This window comes from Rhea americana, unplaced genomic scaffold (genome assembly GCF_003343005.1).
Source record: "Rhea americana isolate MKP2758 unplaced genomic scaffold, rheAme1 scaffold_123, whole genome shotgun sequence".
NCBI lineage: Eukaryota > Metazoa > Chordata > Aves > Rheiformes > Rheidae > Rhea > Rhea americana.
This window is the reverse complement of record NW_028185295.1, coordinates 1,931,355-1,950,335: the sequence shown is the minus strand read 5'-3', so window position 1 is coordinate 1,950,335 and position 18,981 is coordinate 1,931,355. Positions and strand designations below refer to the sequence as shown.

The window sequence follows — 18,981 nt, the reverse complement described above, 5'->3', positions numbered from 1 at the left end:
CCAGCCCTGTCTATTTTCTGCTAGTCTTCATAATCATCCTCTTCGTGCAGTTTCCTTCATCAAGTGATCCTGTCACAATTTTACCTTTTCTTAACTTTCCAGTCTAACATACTTGTTATCTACTCAACTGTCGCACCCTTATTTTACAGTAGCAGCTAGAGACCCAGTCAAGCTAGTCACTTCAAGCACTTAGAAGAAAAATATATATACATATATATCTATATATATATATACACACACACACACACACACACACTTACTCTAAAGCACTTGTGGACATGGATAAAAGCAAGTTAAAACTGAAGACCTGAACAAGAGAATGCAAGACACAAAGTAATCACATTGAGTTTGTTTTTGACAAGTATGTACCTTCTCAATGAAGGCACAGTGTTTCGTGGTTATGCAAACAGCATTCACATTCCTCTGTTCCTGCCAGTCTGCTTGTGGTCATCTCTTTTCTCCTAGCTGAGTATTTGGGTCGATTGCTGCACTGTTTAAAACCTGTACCATCAGAACTGCACCCTATTTGAGGCCAAGGGAGACAATTTAAGAACCAACTGCTGACATCAAGATGCTTCATCTGATTCATGATTACACAAATGATTAACACCTTCCCAAAGTACAATGGGGGAGTCTGAAAGACATTGCTGCTAATATTCTTTCAACCATTCCTCCTTTCAAGTCACTGCTATACAACAGGTGGAAAACTACTATTTCCTCAGAATTTAAGCACCACTGTGAAAAATAATGGCAACAATGAAGAAAGATCTAGTGGATTATGATTTCCAATGTTTGTTCTGAATTACCTTACCTTGTGCTAATGCCTGGGAGAGCAATTCAGTACCGAAGTTCTTCATTTCGTTAACCACATTTAACCCATGTTTTTCTTCACTAAACTTCTGAACTGCACAAAACCAATCATGCTTATTAATGTCTAACTGAAATTTTGACAGAATGGCCACTTCTTAAAGGATCTGTTCTTTTCCTCAAGGTAACAATTAATACCATCTTGATGCCATATAAGCCTACAGGTCTTGCAGAAATACCCTGTCCCCAAACAAATCTTTGTACAGCAGTTTTACTTTTCAAGCATGTGCACAGTCCAAGTTCCCTCTGTGCTCCCAAATAAGGGCTGGAGAAGTACACATTATTCAAAACTAACAACACCTAAGGCTTCCAAAAGGCAAGAACAGATGTCAGGCTACTTTGAAAAACTGATTTCCACTTGAAGAACCATCTCATTGTATAGTGGTAGCTGGCTGACAATACTGTCCCCCACTCCACTCCCTGGAGATGTCAGGGCACATTCCACCAGCAATGACTAACAAGCACAAAGAATTTGGAGTCCATCAGTCAAGCTGTGACTGAAAAACTAATACCTGACATAATTCAGGCTGCTATTTTTGAAGCATCATACTTACGTCAGTGAATTACTTCAGGTCAGTATTRTGTGGGTTTTTTGATACTGGCACAAGATAAGAAACATGCAAGTGCCTAAACTATGAGGGAATTAATCTTTACTTTCTGTTGATAGGCACAACGGACCCTGGAAACAGACAGATGATAAAATGATAGTCRGGGGAAGGTTATAGCAATGGGAAGCAGTCAGTTAAAACCAGAAATGAACATATACACACAATAGTGAGAAATTTCCATAGAGATTTGTTTCCACTAACAGACACCTTTCCAAAGCATTAAAAAAAAAAAAAAAAAAAAAAAAAAAAAAAAAAAAAAAAAAAAAAAAAAAAAAAAAAAAAAAAAAAAAAAAAAAAAAAGCCTAAAATGCACTCTAGAACAACTGTCAGCTTGGATTCTTAAAACGTTCATTCTCAATCTATGCTTCATTTAAAAAACCCTAAAAATAAAATGAACAAATAAACATTTCATATTAAAATGCAGGCTTAATTATTGAAGTAATATTTGTTCACAAGTAATTTTTAATAACTTTCACACAGAAAAGAGATTTTAAACTCCTTTAAAATACTAACTTTGATCACGCATCTGATCTCAAAGCCCAGAAATTAACCCAGAAGCAATCTTTATCTTCTTCCCCACATATAATCAACATCTGCCATATCTTCCACATGTTTAATTTTGCCACTTGGGTTATTCTCATGTTTGGTAGATCTTTTGTTCCTAACTTCAAAAACTAGTATCTTGGTAAAGAAAACATTTCTTCTAAGAACTTCCCATGTCAGTCAAGGACAGACAACTAAATTTACTAAGGAAGACTTCTCATTATTTGCATGAACAAAATATAAATAAATAAAATAAAAAAACCACCCTTTCCACCATCACAAATTCTACTCCATTTTTTTTAAACTTACTTTCTCCTACCATAACAGGAAACAGTGAAAGAATCCCATCATTTGTTTCACAAATTTGAATGAATTTGAAATATATCTTACAAATTTTTAAAAAACTAATAATGGACTAGTACAGATTTATTAATACAAGAAAAGATTTTTATCTGACACAAACTTTCTGTAAAATTTGAGTTCAGTTTCAATATCCTGGACTACAAATTTTGCCTGCAGAAACAACACAGAAGGCCACAAAAGAAGAATCCAAAACGTATTAATCTGTACATACAACAGTGACAGACCACAGTGGCTTCTTCCTAAATATTTAAGAAGTTTCTAAAGTATAAAATAACATGCAAGAGTAATTCTCCTCAGGACACTCTCTTCTTAAATATGATTTTCTTTTTTAACCATTCCAGTCAAAGAAATAACCTTCAAGAGAATATCCTCCAATTTCTAAAATTCTGTATCTCCCATTCCTTCTTATAAAACTTGATACACTTAGCCTTCACACACCCCCAGCAGCAATATAAAACACTGCAGAGATCTTCACTGCCATTTTCTCTTCATCACAAGTTTCTTTTGAATGTCTGTACTCCACTGGGAGACAAAACTCAAGAGTTACCTCCACTTTTTGACCACAAAGCAAGCCTGTGAGATTGAAGTATCAGATGTAAGAATTTCATTTTAAATGCTAAAAGAGGTTCCAAGACACCTACCTTGAGCCAAGATATTTGCATTCTCTCAATTCTCCTCTACTCCTGCCATCCTTAGTTGCAAAACTATAAGCATTTCCTTCCTTCCAGTAGCAGACTTGTCTCTCTACATATGGCAGGGAATAGATACTATACMTCTTTTTTTTCCAAGCAGTAGGATTACCTGCCTCAAGTATTTAGAGYTTAGAGCAGCAAAATTTCCACCTACTTTTTATTACCCAACTGACCGCATACGGTATATGAAATAGACAGCTATAGAGACAAGAGATACAACTACAGAGAAAAGCTAATGCAAGTGTGGAGAAGGAGATGAAATAGGAGGGAGACCAGTCAAGTAACCAACCCAACACACTCATGCGGATCCACCATCAATGCAAGTGCTGTAACACTTCCTTTCCTACTGAGACACCTGGAAATTAAAAAAGAATAGCCATTCACAGAGTTTAAGTTGCAATAAAAATCCGATTTGGACCTCTTTATCTATTATAGTTAAAAATAAAATTTTGAAAGAGAGGAAGAAAAAAGAGGGGGAGAGAAAAAAAAAAAAGAGGAAAAGCACCCCGAACACTACACTTAGTCCTGGGCACTCTCCGAGATTCTCCTGAGTGGAGAGTTGGCAGAGGGTAGGGCAAAGGGAGGAATTGTCCAATATGAGCTTAGAAATTACCATCTTCTCTTAGTTTCTTCAGCTGAAGAAACTGCTATTTGTATCTTCTCCCCCACATGTCACCCCCCCCCACAAAAAAAAAAAGGAGAAGTTGGTAATGCTAGGTAACACCTGTATTGCATATTAAGACGGTCTTAACTGAGTTGTAGGCAACGCAGCAGTCCTTATCACTCAACAGGAAGCGTACATACACRGGCAGCAAGTATACAAAGTATCTCACAATAATATTAATAAAAGTTCACAAAGCTTTGGTGCAATCACTAGTTTCTTCAGCAGCAATTCTAGGCTTTGCATATGGGCAGGAGATAGACAGTTCCCTAAGCCATACACACCCATTACTTTAATTAAAATGTGCAGGCAAGCAGTTAACTTATATATCAGGGTTCCCAGCTGGTACTAAGTAAAACATGGAGTAGTAACATACACCAGTTAACAAATGGGATTTTTCTTTTTCTTTCTGGTAACTGCATTTATATGCTAGACTTGGAGAAAAAAAGTCCTATTTTTAGAGCTCAGAGAAGATTTACTGCAGGGCAGACTATTAAACACATATAATTAAGCATACACAAAACAACATTATGCTAACAAAACTTTAAAGAGCAGCAGTTGGGTAAAAGACCAAAAGCATCCTTTATTTCAGCAAATTTTTCTATACTGCAAGTGTGAGAACCATTTCCTCTATAGTGAAGCCATCTACTAGTCAGAAAATGTCAGCATTCCTGCAGTTAACAAAAAGGGAAGAGCAGTAACAAAACACAACATTAAAAAAAAAAAAAAAATCTGCTAATTACCTTTCATATCCAAGATGTRGTGTCCTCAAGCCCCCTCCCTTAAAAAAAAAAATCCACGCATTTTGAAAACAGAGCCAAATTTGGCTATTTCAGCATAGATTCAGGCAAAGAGAGAAGCTTTGTAAGGATATCTTTTGTATTCTGCATAACACAAACTGGAAAGGAGAGAAGCTTTCCTTTAACTAAAAGGAAGCAAAAGACAAGGTTAAAGATCTGCAAACACTCAGATGTCAAAGTGTTGGGAAGAGAAGAGAATGACACAAATAGAAGAGAATCATACAGACTGAAAACTTCTACAAAACTGCCAATGATTTGATTGTTGAGAGAAATGGGGGGGGGAAGAGGGGAAAGCAAGCATGTTTTGGTGCCCTCAGTGGACAAATAAAGAGCTGCAGACACTTCATGTAAAGAAGAGGTCATGGTTAATTTTCATCTGCTGTAAAGCAAAGTCATACTGTGAATTACTTGCTCACTGTAAACACAGAAGAGTTTTAAATTGCCAAGACAGCCTGAGATGAGAAGAGGGGAAGGAAAAAAAAAAAGAAAAGAAAAGCCAAGCTATCACGAGCTTCTCTCCCCCACTCATCATGAATGACATTAGAGACAAGAGACCAATATTGTAATAAAACCCAAAATTAAATACCATTTTAAGAAAAATCAGGATTCCACAACTTTTTTTTTTTTTTTGGTTAATGGGACAGCCACAGACAAACCAGGATGGCTGCCAACATAAAGTTGTCACTAACTTATCTATAAGCAGCATGGTATCTGTAGAGAGATCAAAATCACAACAACTAATTCATGGCCTTGAACATCCTTAACTCCACACAGCATCAGGCAAATCGTCTGACAGAATTAATTACATGGGAAGTAATTTTGAAAGTGGCACTGAACTTCATTTTCCCAATACAAAAGGAATACAACAGTTTGTCAGTGCCCTTTCTGGTATCTGCAATTTTATCAAATACTTTTTTCCCCAAGACATTGTAGTGATTAAAAAAAAATACATTTTTCAGATTGATTCAAGAATTCCCAGGAAATTATATTTTATTCTTTGTATTTTTCAATTAAAGACAAATGCTTGCACTATCTGAAAGGAGGTTGACAGGAAGCTTCCTGTCAAAAATTTATTTTCATCTGACAAGTGACATGATTTAGTAGAACAACAAGTTTTAATTCCAGACCATTTTCTAAGCTGCATGTAGTAAGTAGAAGATGCTTCAGTCATGTTACACTGCATATTCAAAACACCCCAAACTTAACAATTCGCAGGCCCTACCGTTTATTTTTGAACATTGTAAAGACACAATCAACACAGACAATTCGGAGATCAACCTAAATGTTCCTTTCCAATACAAAGACAATTAATATACCTTTAATAGTCTCCAATATGTTGGAAGAGTGGGAGGAGACATGGATGGAATATGTGTATTCCATGCATACAGCTTTACAAAGGTTCTTCTGAAAGCAAACAGCTGCTTATTTAAGTTAGAGCAGTATATCATCTATACCAGCCCAGGGTATGACTGAGGGCTAGAAATTCATTCTCAAAGTTACTCACTTACATACCCTTTCCCTCCAGTGTCAGCCAGTTGTAGGGGAACAACAAATAGCAGCCATTAAAGTTCCTGCAAGAGCCAATGTAAAACACTGCCTCAAACTCCCCCTAGATTTCCCAAACTCAAAGAGCTATCAGCTCACTCCTGGACTTGCACAAAGAAAGGAGGAAGAGGTAGTACCTCCTCTCTTGATAAAAGTGTTCAAAGTATTTCAAATGAAAAGCCATATGTTGTCTGACTTAACTGCAATGTGCTCCACAAGTACAGATTTTCCTAAAAGTCACCTTCCATAAACCCATACACTCTTCCTCATATAAAATTAGGATATTAGTGCATTTATAGTTCTCTACTGAAAACAATTTGTCCAGATGATTAAGAACATTGAAATTTTCCAAGTCTTTCCTCAGAAGCACATAGATAACCACTTACAATAGCTTCCTGAAGAACTAGTGCAAAATCTAAAGTGTTTGAACTTTCCACAAGATCCTTTCTCTAGGTTGTCTCAACTTATTTCCTTCAATATTTGTGTATTCACAACATAGTACTGTATTTAAGTAAGAGTATACAATTTTTTGTACCATATATATGGCTCATTGTACCCGCAAACACACCGATGGCTTCACAACTGTCATATTATTGTTAGATCTTGAAAATGCAAAAAATGAGAGTCTATAAGAACACAGAATGCAAGTTACATGAACGTAGTTTATTCTTACAGAAATGCCCACTGTTCCTCTCAAAAAAAAAAAAAAAACTTAATTGCACAAACAATTAAGGCAACCCCTACTCTCCCTTACTCAAATAACAGCTCTGACTAACACCCAGTAGCAAATTAGAGAAGTCTGCCAGCTGAAGCAATTCTCAATCCTGCCAGCTGCCCTTTAGAAGTTGTTGCTCCAATGACAGATGGCTCTACAGTTCACGTGGCAATTCAAGAGCAGCTCCAGTTTTCATCCTAGCATAATTAAGTAAACCAACTGCAGTTTCCCTTTACCTTAATATGTTGTCCTGGAAAAAAATCTAAGCACCACAGGAACCATGTTTTCAGCTGCTCAGTGATCCCTGCCTTGAACAGGGATCAGCTGGGAACACAGGACAAGTGACAACTGAGAGCAACAACTCCCTCTTCAACCATTCACTTTTCATCCTGTATCACTTGGAATAAGCTGAGCACTAAAATAACTCCAGAAAGAAGATGGGTACTATACCAAGAGAGACAGTACAGTTCAAAAAAACCAGATCATCAGTATAGGCACTTGGGAGCATCAAGTCTGATTTTCTGCTTCACCACAGATGCAGTTCCATCATTAGGTTAAAGTAATTTAAGACTATAATGCTGACAGAAAGGCCAGTACAGCCCTTATCCACACCTGTCTCCATCAGCTCTTTTGCATAATGGCTAGGGATTGTACAGACACATTGTCACTAGTATTAACGAGGAAAGCAGGAGGCAAAGCACCAAGAAAATCCCTTTTCACAGCYATCTGCAATTTGACTGCCCAAACCAATGGTGGGACTGTACCTAAAGGCTTCCCTAGTGTCTTTGGGCAAGYCATGTCATGTCATTTCTTTATGTTTTCAATTCTTAATGTTGGACTCTGAACAACAGTACTTCCCTGCATTCCAGGTGTGTTACAAGGACAGCTACAGAAAAGACTGGAGAGTCTGCAAGACACAGAGCAGTGCAAGACACTTAAATATCCAAAACAATCATACAAGAGATTCTTTACCAATAGCTAAAATTACTSTAGGCAATCACTAGAATCACCGTAAGAAATTGTGGGTAAGAGACGTTTTCCCGCATTCACTGCAACTCCAAGGACCTTAAGGAAGCAGAGGAGTAAGAGCAGAGTGCACTGTTAGTATCCTTTTTACATCACTGAAGGCTTGACAGTTCTTTCCTAAACAAGCTCTTAGAATATATAAAAATAAGAATTTCTGTGAAGAGATCAGTAAATCAGAAACCTTCTGGACTAGAAACTGCTACTTAGCCTAACTCCATCTAATGCAACATTGCTATTACTATAAATACTACAAGACTAAACAACCACAGAGTTACTCCTCTAGGTTTAAACAAAAAGTTAAATGTGYACACATGCATAAACTTTGCAGGGAGTCTCTACTCTTAAGATAATTTTTTTAAGAGAAAGCAAATTTTCTAAGTTGAACCCCTAAAATCATTAAGTCTTATACACAGACCAACTAACATTCACCACTTCTACAATACTACAGAATCTAGCAAACACACCTTCTCTGTAGTCCCCAAAATTCTATGCAGTAATATTTCAGGGACTCAAGCAGCTCCCAYAGCCACTATTAACTGATCACCATAATGCCTATGTAGTATTTATATTACTGTAAATATAACCTTTTGCCAATGTGACTGTACATACAAACATTAAGGAAAAAAATCACAATAAATATTTAATATAGAATGCACACACACCCCTTTAGTGACTACTGCATCTGTATCAGAATATCACATCAAAAATACTAAACCAGAGACATTTTCTTCTATTTTTCTTACTACCAGTTTCACAATAAGGAAGTTCTTAGTAATTATCTCCATCATTCAAGTGACAAGAATAGTTAATTTCTATTTTTCTCTGGCCATTACAGTACTTCCTCAGTGGATTACATATCCATTTGCTAAAYAGCAGTACTACAGAGGAATACTAGAGATCCAGCTCCGCCTCTGGGAGGAAACTATTGAGTGGATAAAGATTGCATCCAAAGCATAATCAATCTTTAAAAAAAAAATAAATAAATAAATAAAGGGCAGCTCATAGTGCTCTTTGTGATCTTAGTCATTAAGAAAACTGCAAAAAAAAATGATAATAGAACAAATAATGTAGTCAATCTTTTGGCATTTACCCAAGAAAACAGTAATCAATCTACTCTTATAGCATCAGTGGATGGCAGGTATTGCTTGGTACATTTCTTTCAAATAGAGAAATTAAAATAATSATCTTTATAAAACTATTTTTAACTTCCATTGTATTAATCAGTATAAAAAGCAACCAACACCACAGAACACACAATTCCTTGAAAAAAGTTATCCTGAAAAAATATTAAGAAGAAAAATTCAGGGATGATATTTGAAAACTGATTTTAAACTGGACTACTACTATACGTAAGAGAATTTAATCTCAAAGAATACTGAAATTTCAAGAAAAAAMTTGATAAAATGGGAAAACTAATAATGGAATATTTTAAATGATCAATTTTTTTTTCAAACAAATTTTAAGACTTTTTAACTATGAAATTACAACTAATAGCTATGCTAAACCAAGAAGTCCAAAAACATAAAGCACTTATTTCAACATTAGCATGGACAGTATTTTTTCATTACATATTAATGTTGTTATTTCATCTACAACTGAACATTAGAACAATTTCACCTCTTCCTCTTCTGTAGCATTAAAAAAAGCAAAAAAAGGAAACAGGTTCAGATGAGATAGAGCTGTCAGAAAACATTGTTTCTTGTAAACATTAAAAGCAAGTTTCATTCAAGTTCAGATGTTCAAACTTCACTTAGACAAAATAGGAAAAGCAGCAGCCAACTGACATACAGCATGACAACTTTATCTTCAGAAYACAGCTTCATTAGGTACCTACCGAACCTCCTCAGGTATGCCTCTCTCAATTGCCTATAAATCTTCTAATCTGAGGTAAAATTTGACAATGGCAAACATCCATATTAACACTGTTAGGTCTGTCAGTGGCTAATCGATCATGAGCTGCTGCTGATGCTAAGAAATTTCGCAAGATCTGAAGAGGTCTAAACTCATTATTAAAGGCCACCTGAAGTCATTCACATATAACCCARCCATTATCACAATCATGCCAATTCTTCTTCTAATCATCCAAACAGTAGCCAAAAACGTTTATCTCCTGCCTTCTCACTAATGTTTAGCTAGCCAAACATCTGTACAATTTGTGTTGAAGGAGGTTCTCGCTACAGTGATCTTAAGCACATGCCTTAGAGGCTCAATTAATGTATAGCCTTGTAGAGACTCAAAAATAGAGCCAGAAAGGAAGCTCCAAGTGGATCAGAACAAAATGGTTCCTCTGTGATGAAAAACCTGTTATTTATTTTCACACATAATAGTCACTTTGGACATTCAGTCTATTTTCCCAGGTAATAAGGGATGAGGCTTGACTATCTCCTCTCCCTATCCACGATCTCGAGCAGTACAGTTGCAGTCAATACAGATCAAATAACAGAACAAGTAAAATTTTTAAGTAAACTCTGGTTTATTTTGAAGTTGAGCCCTGAACAACTTTAAGAAGGTGAAGGTGCAGAACCTTTCTGCTAGAAAGACATGACAATAGATCYTACCACCTTCAGAGTAAGATGCCAAAGGCTTTATGTAACAACTGTCCTAAAGAAAGTCACTGGCTTCCCTCTTCCAGACTGCAAGAAATTAAGGAAACGACAAATATATTCATTTGGACAGTTATTGCACATAGTTTAACTGATGCTCCAAAAGCTATTTTTCTGGTCTCCTGTTTTCCTGGTAGTCAGGAAATTTAGCCAAATAGCATCCATTTTGTTCTCAGCTCTTGGAAAAACAATTAAAATTGGAAGTTGCATTGTGCTTCTGCAGCATAAAGCCTCTTTCAGCCAACTGCAGCATTGTCTGAAGGTATGCTGATAGACTATCTTCACAACTATTTTGTTTCTCAGAGGACTACATAAGCAAGGCTTATGTCTTAGGAAATCTGAATTCCAAGTAAGAAAAAAGTCACACTTCCCCCCTCACCACCTTCCCAAGTGCAAAATAGTGGAAATTCTGTATTTTACCCAATTTTGAAAAAGGTTTTGAAAAAAAGGGGGGATGAGGATTAATTTGCTGGCCACATACAGTCAGRATCAGTAGCGCAGTAATTAACTAATCAGGTTCGTCTTGTGGAAAAGGAGGAATGACGCAAGTTCAAGAGGCAGCTCAGAGTTTCCTTGCAAGTCCTAGAAATTCAGTGAGGCAGCAAAACAAGGTTACTGGCATCCAACTACAAAAGAATACATTGGAAAATATTTTTCAGGTAGTATTATTCTATATTTTTAATAATTATTGAGGAAACAGACTGTATAGTTGTGCTTTACTGTTGCAAATCCAAATTTCAAGTAGGAGCTAAGTTCAAAAAAAGGGGGAGAGGTGTTGACTCACTTTTGGGGTCATTTCAGGTCCCACTTGTGATCAGTAGGAATCTTTCAGTTAGTCAAATTTCAAGTGGGCAACATTGAAATTATTCTAACACTGCAGTACTCTGGCTTTTTTAGATGTTCAATCATCAACTATCTTCTGAAAAAATAAAAGGAAAAACTATTTCTTAAAAATGTGAAAGGAGAATTCCAARATACTGCAAAACACCCAGCTTGCTTACAGTATTTCAAAACGTGCTAATAAACCTTTCATAAATTTTAGTACAGAAAAGCACACCTCATAACTATAGCATCTGACCAATTCAGGGTAGCATCTTTGTAGCACTCACTCCTTCAGCAAGGTGTGATCACAGAACAGCAGCAATATAGGAATACAGGAAACTGTGGTGAGGTCCACATCCTATTGTTGTGCAGATACACCCAAACYAGCTTGGAGACAGAAACTGCTATTGTTTTAGCACAGAGCTCCAGCAGGTCTAACAATCCACACGGAGAGGGGAGTGCCTTGAAAGAGTGTCATGAAAGGGGGTCAAGCTAACTCAGATTACCTTGCATTTGCCACAGGCTAAGAGCATACACATGAACAATTACTGTGAATCAGATACCGAAGATCAGCTGACATATGGCAGGTAACCTGTCATCCTGCAATAACATGTCCAAATACAAAGATAACTTGGAATTCATACTAGAAGTACAAGCTCGACCCTATTCAGAAAGCAATAGAAACTAAACCCTCAAACCTCTGCTTCTAGATATATTCACAAACAAGCAACAGAACAGAATCCTCAAGTCAGAGCCCTTAAGGCTAACAAGCTGTTTCCAAYGCTACAAACTGGACTACCAAGAGGCAACAGTCACTGTAACATGACCTATTCACACTAACCAGCCCCTTGTTATAAGCATGCATACGACGTGCTGACCATGAGACTGCAAATTCAGCTCTTCTTTTAGCTTGGATACTAGTTAATCAAAACAAGTCTACTAATTCAAACTACAGTTGTTTATTTTGCCTTGTAATAGCAATTCATGGCAGGAGCAAAAGACAATCTTTTGCTTCCCAGCCTAATTCCCAGGAGTGCTCATTTTCCTATGCTGTGTTCAGGAACTAGAAACTAAGATCTCCATAACATTAAAAAGCACTAGCCATCCAATGGCCTAGAACGTTACAGCCACAATACTGCAAATGGAAACCCTTCTGCCTACTTCACCAGTATTTTCCAAGACTTTTCCCATGTCTGTCTCAGCCTCCAGAGAAGTAGCCAATGAAAGGTTTAGGTCATTTTAAAATCAGTCTGCCCTAATAACTGGAAAAACAATCATCAATTAACAGCCCCAATTCAAACATCTAGCAGGCTCAATGAAGTCAAACTGGACAGAAAATCTGAGGAAAAACTTTATGCCCTCTAATGACATTAGACTGACACTCACATGGTAGAGATTTACAATTGAATCAGTTTTGGAACACTGATCCCGCTGCATAAAAAGTAAATAATAATAGTACTGTTTTGATATTGGAGTAATATCAGTAATAGCTAGTATGTATTAGAATAATATCAATATACACTTTTGCTGAATTAACCAAGTAGAACCAACAAAATAGAGCTGCAGCAATGACACTTTTAGATAGAAAGCAGCTACATGCCACTTAAAACTGCTCACATAAACCAGTGCCCACCTCTCACATTTAAGACACCAGTAAGACCTGAGGAACCCAGTAATAGGATGAAAAGTGCAGTTTTTGTTACATAAACAATGGCTTCTACTTTGGTTTCACTGTGTATATCATAGCACATATAGAATAAAGCCACAACAGCATTTCTACAGCTCCTGCCAGTGGACTATTGCCATTCACTGTGGAAGCTGTGACAAAAGGGGGTAGTCCTGCTTCCTTCCTCCCTCCCATTCCCAGCCACACACCCGTTACCACTTCTCATACACACTCACCTAACTCTGCAGTTAATTAGCTCAGAGAATTGAACCAGCAGATAACTGATCAGGTCTTTCTGGAGGGTTAGCTTCCATGGTGAGCTGGTTCAGAGAGCTAAATGGGCAGAAATCAGACAAAGGCCAACACAAGGCAGAGAAGAAAAACATGCAGCTAGAAGCAGGAAGAGCAGAATGACAAGTGAGTGCTAAAATAACTTAGCTATCTTGCCAAAATACTACTGAAGAAAGTACCTGATAGGAGAGTGTAAGAATTAATTTCCAAAACCTTACCAAAACAACTGCATGTATAGAAGGTGTTCATTTGTTGCTTCTCCATGTCCTATCAGCTCGTATGTATGGAAAAACAACATAATTTAAGAAAACAAGCACCACTCCAACTAAGAAAATTGTTTATTGAGAAGAACCACACTTGGCTTTACAACAGCTACCTTTTTAGAAGTATTCCAGATTCAGAGATTGTTTCATATATATATATATATATATAAAATAGTAAGTACAATTTAATGACAGGGGATTTCTACACCAGGGTCTTTATGTACCTCAGAATCTACATCTAAATCTTGCCTTATTTTGCTCCTTTGCAACAATTTAAGTCTTCTTCAAAAATAGCAGGGTTTTGATAGATCATCTATAGTTTCACTAAATATTTTAGTTTGCTTTCTCCCCCCCTTTCCTCTAGGAGCTCATTTCATGAAGAAATTAAGCACTCAAAATTCTAGACTACATTCACCAAATACTGTTTATGACACTTAACTACTGTAATAAAAACCACCAAGTGTATTTCCCCTCCTATTCAAATGCTAAGTAGAGAAACAGCACATGAACAAGGAATAAACAGAAGTACCAAACAAACAGAAGATATCAGAGAATTAAGTAATGACCAAATCAACTGAACAACAAACCTTGCTTTTTCTTAATTGCTATTAGTTCAGTCATGTCTTCTTGTCTTCTTTCCTTTTACTATCTAGTCACTATRCAGTCCTGGCTTACTTTTTCTACATTATCCATTATAACACTTAACGCTAAAGATATTTAATCAGCACCACTGAGAAAATTTAGAGAAACACACTACCTCCTCTTTGAAGCAGATGCAACAGCTCAGAGCCACAATCTGTGAAAGGAAGTTTAAGCTGTGCCACAGGTGATATGCATTACAGCACACTTGGCACATATTAATTCCCAACAACTTTCTTTACAGAAGTAACCCAAAATTAACTGGGGGCCCAATGAGTTGTCCTCATAGCTATGGCAGCCCCCTTCTGGCTGCTACTTGATCTCCTTAATTATGCCACCAGGCATGTGCAGAATAAATGCACTTCACGTGCAGAATAAACATATACGCACAGCAGTTGTTCTGTACATACCCTGCAAATTCAGCACTTCACAGGGCACACCAGATTTACCATGCTGGTAAGGAAAGACTAAACTGCCTATGGAAAGCAAGCCATAACTATTCCAAACAGCTGCTAGGCTGACAGTGCATTTACAGTACCCCAGTTACAAATACATACATTAAATCCCCCATACCAGAGCACATGTTTATTGTGCTTAATGCCCTGCACACCTGCAATAAAAGCTGACATGCTTTGGATAGTTTTGGTCTACTCCACAAATACGATGCTCTCAGGAAGTACCAAAACACACGGAGCAGGCCACAGAGTATAACCTTCCCCCAAAATGGAAAGACATCAAACAGACTAACTGATAAAGCAGACTGTTTACTTCTGTACTTGAACCATTCAGCTCAAAGTTTTTGTAACACAGAACCAAAATTGAGAGAGAGAGAGAGATTACTGTAAAATCGCAACAGATATTCCTGTTCCCATGAATGACCAAAATATACTAAAACCATGAACAATGAACATTACTGTGTATTTGAACAACAAAAATTTCTTAGTTTATGTGCTTGTCCTACATTAAGAACAACAGAGACTCTCCTATGTACCTGTGACACAGAATTAGGATTAGAGAAACAGAAGTTGTAGTACTAAGTTTATAAATTCTAAATTTTTATCTGTAAGGTCAACTTTGGAATATTTTCATTGCAGAAACAAAGAACACAGATCCGTATCTATATATCTTTTCATGGCCTAAGAGTCACATAACGCTCTCTTTTAAGGAAAATGGAAAGTCTGTATTATATTTCTTTCTACCTGGAGCAAGCGGTGCCTGACTTTTTTGCTATAAGGGATGATCCTAAACTGAAACCAATTTAGTTATTTTGATTCAAGTCTTGCTTCAGAATAAAAGTCTCTTAATTTAGCTATYGTACAGCAGAGTGCAAACCAATGTAACAGTTTCAGTGCATATTCCCCCTCCCAAGAAAATACACACACACAATTGAAATAGAGCTAAATAAAGACTCAACTTTCCTGACATATTTAAAGTCACCAAAAAATCAGGCTCTGTGAAAAAGAAATTTAATTGAGCTTAGTTTCTACATGCTTCTATAGCCTAACCTGCTCTTTCTCCCAGTACTTCAAGCACGCATGTCCCCTACACAGACAAACAACTAATTCAACTACCCTGTATGCTGACAGGCCAGCTGGTTGTTGCTTCTTGGCAAGGGTAGAGAGGGCTAAGTCATAACTGTCTTTTCCTCAGTGTCTTCTTCAACAATCAACAGCTCCCCCAAAAAATTAGAACCTCACCCCTCTTTATTAATGTGGTTGAAATGAGCTAACAGGTTCAGAAGTTGCAAGGTGACAGACAGACCGTATGGACATATGAGCCTTGTTTTCTTTGGAAAAWWAAWTWAAAAARRAAAAAAAAAAACTCACAAGCTAGGTTCACAGGTAGTACTACACATGCCCCAACTCTACATGTTTTCAGGGTGCAGTTCTCTTCCAGTTTAACCAAATCTAAATCAGAGCTGCCATAGTCCCACCACACCCACAGGCACATAGTGTTATCTCTTCCCTTTTACTGGCACTGGTGCCAAAAATCAACCTGGGGGGGGGGGGGAAATGTTATTAGTTTTTAGGCCAGCCAGCTTACTGCATGTCACATAGACACCTCTACCATATTAAGAGGGAAGAGCAGGATTGTGGAAGCTCCAGCTGCCATGGAGCTACAAGTTTGGTACATAACAGCATACAGGATCCAATCCTGAAAGTACTTAATACTGGACATAAACCTCAGAACCTCGTAAGTGCCATATCCAGTAATTTGTTGATATTATAAAGAAGCACATATGCACTAATGTATTTATTATTTTAAGAAAACAAAAACAAGAAAAAACCTCTCATATGTGACAGCTCTTAGATTAACTGTCTTGGCTGCATTTGGGCCAAGATTTTTCAGATACTTGTTTCACCTCCTTTTTTTTCCTAAATCTGTAGCCAAACTTATACCCTCAAGGAAAAAAAAACAGATTAAAAAAACAGTGCTATAAACAAACACAGACATATTTCAACACAGACATCACTTTCCCTTCCTTTTGGACAGACCACTGTCCTGAAGAAAATGCAGGGGCCTATTACTCTATAACTTTAATGCAGAATTCCAAAAGCACAGGGTAAACCACTGGCAATCCCAAAGGTGACCGGGGAGAGATCAAGAGGAAGAAGGCAAAATAGAAGTAGCATAGTGCAGCCAGAGTGACTAATTTAGATGGAGGGAGGTGTGAACAGCAGAACATAAGGCAAACATCTTCGGAAGTATATCCTGATGAAATCTTGTGTTGGCCATAAAACACAGTAAGTTTGGGAAAGAAAAATATAATCTGAAAGCAGTTACAACATTTCTTTCCCACTGTGATCAGAATCCAGGTATACACAACCATTGTTTATCAGTATGTAGTATAGATAACCTGATTCCACATTCATTAGATCTATTCATATTGTACATATAAAATGCATTAAAATAAGAATAACTGAATGTTATGAAACACATCTTTATATGATTTTTAAATCCTTACAGGGAACATCTGATGTAAGATTTTTTAAAACTATTTTTTCTAGTGATCCAWTTATTAACAGCAGCAGACATAACTCTTTATTTTTACCCAATAATGAAAATATAAACAGCTGCTACACAGCTGCAAAACACTATGTATTATGTAGCATTAAACAAATAAAGTTCAAGATCTAGCACCTTCCACTAAGTAATCTACTTTAATGATATGAAACAACAAGAAGTTCCGAAGATTAACTGTGTGCTGTATTAAAAACTGTTCCATGTTATTTCTACTTAAAGATCYTCCTAACTGGAGTATAAAGGGAGAAATTAACTGTAAGGAAGAATGATTTTCATTTAATCACAGCCACGCTCTCATTACCTAGTATTTTTTTTTTTAATAAATAGAAGTTTGAATTTAACAGAAACTCTTGACTAATAACTTATACAGCCTCTTTTGTATAGCCTTTCTTAAGGTGACCTACACTGAATAGGAATAAAGATTAAAAAAAAAAAGTCACCATTGACTAGTCTAACCCTAGAATATCACCTGATAATTTAGTAACATTATGCATTGCTTTTAACAGTAGCAGCCCCATACAAAGCCTCAACACTGACCTTCAAAAATAGAAGGAAAAAACTAGCAATAATCCATACGCAACAGTAATTTCAGAAAACTGTGGAACTTGATTTTATTACAATTCTATCACCACTAAGTGGTAGACAGCAACGAACAATTAAAAAAAAATAGGTTAATGAAGAGCTCCCCAAAAGAGCAGAGTAATGCAATAAATCATAGCTTTGTATTTAACAGAAAAAGTTTCTCTATCTTTAGCAAATTGGTAAAATGTGAACAGTTTGAGGCAGCCACTCCAACACAAAACCGAACAATCACAGCATYAATCTGTAAGTGTGCCTGATATTACATTTTCATCTGTTAAAAAAAAAATAGAGTTGAAAAAGAAATGTATTATGCATATGGAACATAGATGATGAAAATCTTCAGTGCGTGACACTGAAAGAAGGAAGTGTTTTTTGAGTTTTTTTTTTTTAATGTCAGTTTACCAAAGAAGTCATTTTAATTATATAATTACTGAAGATTTTGGAAGGTTTACACAAGACCCATAATTGGGCATAAGACATCACATCCTCTGGTTATATACACAGCAATCTGGTCTGGGTAACATTCTTTGCTCTGACCAATGTGTGTAGGGGGGAAGGGGGGAAGGAGGCGGGGGAAGGAAGGGGAGGAAGGGGGAAGAATGAAGAATTAAAAATACTTCCTCAGATTAAATTTTCTTGACTTCATTTGTTTAAAATGTTTGGACTGAATAAATTGCACTGAAATATTTATTGTGAAGCATCTCCGCAGTTAAAATACCTTGTTCTTAATGCAATATCCTAGACACAAACAAAAGACATTCAGCTGACAATGAGGGTTTTTTCTTTTTATTATTATTATTTTAAAAAGACATTTGTACATCTGAAACTGCACCACAGAGCAGCCTCCTTTACCATGCAAGAGTTGTGACAGCCAACGCATGAAAAATTAAAATCGAATCCACCAGATAAGACATGCAAAATGTCTCCTTCAATCCCACCCTCATCTCGCCTTAAAAAAAAAAAGAGAGAGAGAGGGGAGGAGGAGAAGGGGAGCCAGCCCTGCACGCACAGTGCACACACGCTCGCACCCCCAGCCATGACTGCGGCCGCAGTTTCGGGGGCCGGGGAGCCCCCCCGCCCCCAACCTCCCCGCCCCCTCCCCCGGGCGCTGGCGGCTCTGCCGCGGGCTCCATCCGAGCAGGGATCCCACCTCGGCGATTTCTCATCCCCTCAGACAATGGTGCTGCCCCGCTCGGGTCCCAGTTGCCAACGTTTCTAACGCCAGGCCGCGGGGGCGCAGGCCGCTGCCGCCGCCGCCGGGCAGGGCCACG

The 18,981-nt window shown here is 37.3% G+C and overlaps 1 protein-coding gene across 2 annotated transcripts in view; it reads right to left on the bottom strand.

Moving 5' to 3' along the window:
- The window catches only part of FBXO11 (F-box protein 11), a 74,061-nt gene that overhangs the window by 54,106 nt on the left and 974 nt on the right, over window positions 1-18,981 (bottom strand). The gene's annotated exons all lie outside the window — the stretch shown is intronic.